Source organism: Cervus elaphus, chromosome 8 (assembly GCF_910594005.1).
Source record: "Cervus elaphus chromosome 8, mCerEla1.1, whole genome shotgun sequence".
Classification (NCBI taxonomy): Eukaryota; Metazoa; Chordata; class Mammalia; order Artiodactyla; family Cervidae; genus Cervus; species Cervus elaphus.
In genome coordinates this window covers 39,074,192-39,081,288 of record NC_057822.1, presented here as the reverse complement: position 1 = coordinate 39,081,288, position 7,097 = coordinate 39,074,192, and positions in this window count along the sequence as shown.

Here is a 7,097-nt window from a genome sequence, read left to right as displayed (position 1 = left end):
GAGGAAGTAGGGTCAAAGGCCAAACATTAGCAGGAAACTGGGGCAGAGATCAATATATTTTTATTATTTCACACCCATTCTCACTCTAGACCTTCATATGTGTTGTTCCCTCTGCTTCAAGTGATATTTTCACTTCACCTTTATCCCCTCCATCTAACTCATTCCTACTTGTCTTCTTTCATAGCCTTCCCTAGACTAGGCTAGGTACCCTAACTTTGTCCTGTGATACAGACATATTCTAATTTTTTTTAACACTCATCACAAAATAGTGAAATGACTACTTTTCAAACCTATCTTCATCACTAAAGTATAAACTCTGGAGGAGGGACATGTGTGTTTAATTCTACTGTGTGTGCAGTACCTGGCAATAGCAGGTGTGGTAGACATTCCACAAATGTTTGATGGAGGGACTGGCAAAGTGCTGGGTTTATGGGGGTGGTGATGGCAGTTAATCACATATAGATTTTCCACCTGTCTGTTACACTTTGCATTCTGTGAATCTGAACCAGTACTCCCAGGTATGTTGATAGCATTTGCTAAGGGACCATACTTTGTGAAGCAAGTCTAGACATTTGGACAATACACCAAAAAAAAAAAAAAAAAAAAAAAAAAAAAAGCACCACAACTAAAGCCCTGAGTAGGGTAGACGTGAAATGAATATTACATGGACCCCTTCTTCCATCCAGACTTGCTTGCTTTTCTTCCCACCCTTTAGATCCTGGACTCATCATCTTCCCCTAACCAAAAGTCTATTTCTTGGAAAGTATTCACACTCCTGGGCTAATGGTAGAGAAGTTTAAATGACCATGTTACTTGTTCAATACTGCTTGCATTTTTTAAACAAGGAAGAAAGCCTCTGTTTATTTTGAATCAAAAGAACAGAACTCTAATTGTGTGATGCCAAGTTTAAGAAACTAGTAGGGAAACAGGAGACCACAGTTGAAGGTGACTGTAGACTTGACTCATTTAGTAAGCACAGCACCAAGACAAGGTTGTGCCCAGGACAAGGTAGGTACACAGACATGTTTGTTGAATCAATGAAGTCAGAACAGTCTAGCACATCCCTCAGTGAAAAGAAAGAGTATAAATTGTACATGCACAGAAAATCTGTGCTATTGTGAACCTTCTGGAGTTCTCTGGGAGATTCATTCGAGAAACTTAAAAAACACATCCTACTGACAGAGTGCTCGCTCACTCTCCATGAAAAAAAAAAAAAACTCAAAATAAAATGTTGTTAAAATAGATGTCATTCTGGCTGAAAATGTGCACATTTGGTAAATGAGTCACTCTATTAGTGAGGCAGAAATCAGTATAGCGAACTTGGGGCAAGCCACTAACTATTGATCAGATGCTTAGAGTTAAAAGTAGGAAAGAGTGTGAATTTCTGGGCTCAATTCCTTATATTCTCCCACCATTACAAAAGATTCTAACATTTTCTTTCTTTTTTTTTTTTTCTGACATTTTCAAAATGTAGAGATTGGCAGTCTCCGATTTTGGGGAATTTCTCTTGAAGCTGCTGGTGCTTTCAGAAATGATTGGTTTGTAATACTTGGTAGAGGAAACCTGTATTGTGGAGGATAGGAATTGTCACAGGCTTTGTAGAGACCAGAGAGGACCACATGCTGTGGTCTTGAGCATCATTACTTCAGTGAGAAGACTGTTGCTCCTTATTGATGAGCCTTGATGAGCCCCCGAGAGCGCTGATGAGTTGGTGAGTCTCACACTCTGACTCCAATACTCCATCAAGGTTAAAGACACTCTGCTTTGTTGCCTTTTTCGTGGTTTTATGCTTGCCCCACTCTTTTCCTGCCTTTTGTACACGCTTCCGTGTGACACTTAGCTGATATCACTGTTGCTGAGTTTGGACATCCTTCCAAAGAGGCTGGGATTTGCTCTAACTTTTCCATCCAATAAATTCATCTGTTAAGTATTGGAAAAAGAATTCTGGAAACTCCATCACTAGTTGGCAACTATCACATTTTTTAAGAGAAGAAAAATCCTCCATCTAGTTGGAACCATATTTCTTATGCTGGAAATGGATTTGAGACAAAAATATATTGCACATTTGGGCATGGACCTTGATTTTTCAACATACATCTTTCATGTGGTAGGAACTGATGATGCACATTTTCCCCCCTTGAGATCTTCTTTTCCTTAAGGCACTAAATTGCCTGCTGAGATGTATAAGGTGTCTACTACCTGGAATGGATTTGCTAATTAGCAAGGGCAAAGTTTATGTACATACACTGAGAAGAAAAGAGAAATTAACATTAAAATTCTATTTTATTTAAGTATTTTATGTTTACAAAAAGGAAAAAAATTATGGTAAAGTGACTTCCTTTATCTAATAACAATTTAGAAATGAAAGGCATTCGTATATTACGTGGAAGGAGGAAAGCAAAAGCTGGCATTCTGGTGTCTTTCTTGCAGACATTCCACACTGACAGTTCTCAAGTCCTGCCACCCTGAGCCCCTGAGAAAGCTCCCACAGTTAGCCTTTGCACTGTCCATGCCTCTATCCATTGCCTTGACATTCCTCTATCCAACCACAGCCCTGTTCATCTTGTAGGTTACCAGCACTACTGTTCTTTCAACCCATAACAACAGTAAACCATTGTTTATGGTTCTAAGGGAACAGTTCTCCAGGAGCAGAACGTCATCACCTGGGAACTTGTTAGAAATGCATATTGTTGGTTGCAACTCCAAACTTCATGAATAATAAATTCTGGGGTGGTGCCCAGCAATCTGTGTCTTAACAGGCACTCCAGGTGATCCCGATGCATGCCCTAACTGGAAAAATCTTGCCTCCTAATTTGGAAATGAGGATTGAAAGACTGTTCTTTGGTCCTAGTCCAAAGTAATAAACAAGTAACCACAGAACAAGTATTAAACCCATACTAATCAATTAGTGATAGTCCCACGCTTTTGAAGGTCAGCCAGCCAGCCAGCAACAGCATCACTCCAGGAACTGCTTCTGAAAGTCAGTTAATCCCTAAACTCCACGGCTGAAAGTCAGCCAATCTCTAAACACTCCTGCTTCAGAAACTCTGCCAATCCTTGAACTCCATGGTTCCTAAAACCCTTTATGATATCAAGTCTTGCTTTGTACTGAGAGATTGAGACATAAGAATAGCTAAATAAGCAATACATTTAGCTTCTTTGCTTCACATATATGTGTTTGAAAATTTCATCCTTCAACAAAAGGATCACTGTAGATTTTGAGAAAGTCAAAATTTGTACTTAGGATTTGCTAGCATTGTTGAAATTTTAGTGGTGAAGAGTTTTGAGGGACAAGGACCAACTATGAATCAGATAGAAGGTGTAGTTGCTAATCAAAAATATATAAGAAAAAAAAATTGTCCAGCTGGCTTACTTGGTAGAGCAAAATTATCTATCCACAAGAAAAAAAATTAAGGAATGAGACATACTCATTCATTACTATATGTATATGTATGTATATATTGTTACAGAGTAAACAATGAATATTCACTTTGTAAATAGTTGTAACATAATAATATTAGGAGAATGGGGAGAGAAGAAAAGAAGGCATGAAGGGTGGTGGTGGGGCTAAATCATAATTTTCTACAACAGGAAGCCAAGAAAAAGAAGAGATACATGGCCCAGTTGGAAGTAGATAAAAATAAATGATGTCACAATTGACATCAATTAAATTTAAAGTGGTTCAATAAGTATTTGTTGAGTGTACACTTTGTATTGTTAGATATTGCAGTTATAAAGATCAAATTCTGTCAGAGGGGCAGACTGTAAGTAATTTCAAAACATTCTAAAGAAGAAATTAATTCTGACAGTGGTGACAGTAGTGAGAAAAAGTTGTGAAGAGGGGATCATGTGAGCTAAGGCTTTTAAAGATGAGTAGGTGCTTCCCTGTGGCTCAGATGGTAAAAAATCTTCCTGCAATGCAGGAGACCTGGGTTTGAACCTGGATCGGGAAGATTCACTGAAGAAGGAAATGGCAACCCACTCCAGTATTCTTGCTTGGAGAATCCCATGGACAGAGGAGCCTGGAAGGTTACAGCCATGGGGTGTCAAAAAGTCGGACACAACTGAAACGACTTAGCACTTACACATCCTGTAAGTCACAGGATATTTAATATCTCTGGTCCCCAACTATGAAACACTAGCAGTGCTACTCGGTCACTATGACAACAAAATAATATGCCTACACACCTCTAAGTGCCCCTTAGTGGGAATAGCACTGTTCCCGGAAGAAAACCACAAAAGGAAGCTATTAAGAAGACTACTATAATTAAAATAAGATTCATCATATTTCTTGATCTCTTAGCAATTGTCAGGGAGGGCTTTCACTAATCAAGAGTGAGACAGTGTGGTACAACAAAGAAAGAACAACCTTTGTATTCTTCCCAAGAGTCTACAGGGTCAGGAAGGTGTTCTTTTGTTTTGAGAAAGCAAAACCGATCCCTTGTCTTGCCACAAAATGACTAATGCACTGTATACCATAGTGTAAAAACAAACAAAATAACAACAAACATTTTGCCTCCTGAGATACACCAAATCAAACAAAAGAAAGAAACAAGGCAAAATTCTGTTTAGCACTAGTCTTCAAAATAAATGAAATCTCAAGTCCTTTCCATTAAGGTGTTCACTCTTTAGGAAAAAGTTATTCTTGATTTTTGCAATACTGAACTTGTCAGATATGTGATACCTTGAAGACATAATTGTGTGAGGAAACTTCTGTTTTTCTCACTTTGAAAAGACTAAATACAACCTTGTTAATATTTTTTTGGATTCTTTTCATTATAAGCTATTACAAGATATCAAATATAGCTCCCTGTGCAATACAGTAGGACTTGGTTGTTTATTTCATATACAGTAATGTATATATGTTAATCCCATACTCCTAATTTATATCTCCCCACATGCCCTTTGGTAACCATAAGCTTAAGCTTAATTTTTATGTCTGTGAGTCTATTTCTATTTAGTAAATAAGTTCACTTGTGTCATTTAAAAAAATTCTACATATAAGTGATATATATTTGTCTTTCTCTGTCTGAATTACTTCACTTAATATGATAATCGTCTCAGTGGTAAAGAATCCGTTTGCCAAGCAAGAGACATGGATTTGATCCCTGCGTTGGGAAGATCCCTTGGAGAAGGAAATGGCAATCTGCTCCGGTATTCTTGCCTGGGAAATCCCAGGGACAGAGGAGCGTGGTGGACTACAGGAGTTGACAAAGAGTTGGGCACAACTTCGTGACTAAACAACAACAATATGATAATCATTAGGTCCATCCACATTGCTACAAATGGCATTTTTCATTCATTTTTATGACTAATAGCCCATTGTGAATTTTTTAAAAAATACCTACTGTGTCTTTTGTTCAGAGAACCCCCCCACCCTTTTTTAAATCTTTTTAAAACTCTGTGAGTAAAAATACTTTAGAACATTTCAACCACAACTGAAAGCATGATGCAATTTTTATTACCATCGATTAATTTTTCTCTTTGTAGACTTCATATAAATGAAATAAAACACTGTGATTCGTTTGAGTCTGGCTTTTCTCATTCAACACATTTTTTAAAGACTCATTTCTGTTCTGTTGATGCACATGTGGGTTGTTTACAACTTTTGACTATTATGAATAAGGCTACTAGGAACATTTTTGTGAAAGTGAAGTGTTAGTTGCTCAGTCGTGTCCAAATCTTTGTGACCTCATGGACTGTAGCCTGACAGGCTCCTCTGTCCATGGAATTCTCCAGACAAGAATACTGGAGTGGGTAGCCAGCCATTCCCTTCTCTGGGGCATCTTCCTGACTCAGGGGTCAAACACAGGTCTCCTGCATTGCAGGTGGATTCTTTACCATCTGAGCCACCAGGAAGGCCCAGGAACATATTTGTACACATTTTGTGTGTGTGTAAATATAAAATTTCATTTCTTACCTAGAAATGGAGTTGTTGAGTCATGGGAGTAGATGCAGATTTAACTGTATAGAAAGCTGAGAAACAGTTTTTCATAGTTTTTATAAAATTTTATAGTGCACCAACAATTGAGTTCTAGGTGCTTCACATTCTTGCATTATGTTAGTCTTTTTAAATTTTAGCCATTCTAAGTGGTTGTGAAACAGTATCTTGTTTTGATTTTAATTTGTATTTCCATGATAACAATTGTTGCTCAACATCTTTATATGTGCCTTTCATAAATCTCTTTTAGTCTACTCATTTTATTGAACTATTTGTCTTTCTAGTGTTGATTTGTAAAGAGTTATTTATATTTCTGGATATAAGTTATTTCTTCTTTTTTCATTTAAATTGTCTACTTTATTTATTTATTTATTTATTTTATTATTAGTTGGAGGCTAATTACTTCACAACATTTCAGTGGGTTTTGTCATACATTGATATGAATCAGCCATAGTATTTTAAGTATTCCTCCCCACTCCCCACCCCTGAATTGTGACTTGTCTTTCATTTTCTTGATGGTGTCTTTTGATGAGCAGGAACTTTTAATTTTGATGGAATCCAATTTTATCCATATTTGCCTCTTACATAAAATGCCTTTTATGTTCTAAGAAATCTTTGACTAGCCCCAAATCATAAAGATATTCTCCCATGAGTTCTTCTGGAAGTTTTACAGTGTTTACTTTTATCCTTAGATCTGTAATCCATCTCAAATTATTTCTGTTGGTAATAAAGTAAGGGTTGAGTCTGCTGTAGACTGAGTTCTCCACAAAACATTTTCACATGCACGTTTATTAGTGCATTATGTCAGGAAAAGTACTTGTAAAAGGTGAAAGAAACAGAACTGAGCAGAAGGAGAAAGTGAACTGTGATGCAAAAGGGGCCTCAGTTACTCCTTTCTAGAAAGAGCTTGGAATTTTGGGTGGTTCTTTAGCATTGTTCCCAGTGATTCAATTGGGATGGCCATTTTACCTCTAATTACCCAATTACTGGATCCCAGCTTTCACCAGGAAGAAGGCGTAACATTGGTTGGCCACAATTCCCAGAGAATAATGGGTTCGGCTGCGAGCCGTCAGCAGCCAGCACTCGGTGGTAGAGAAAATGAGTCTGAAGGAGGAATCTGTATGGTATACCACAGCACCCGTTACCAGGTTCTTTT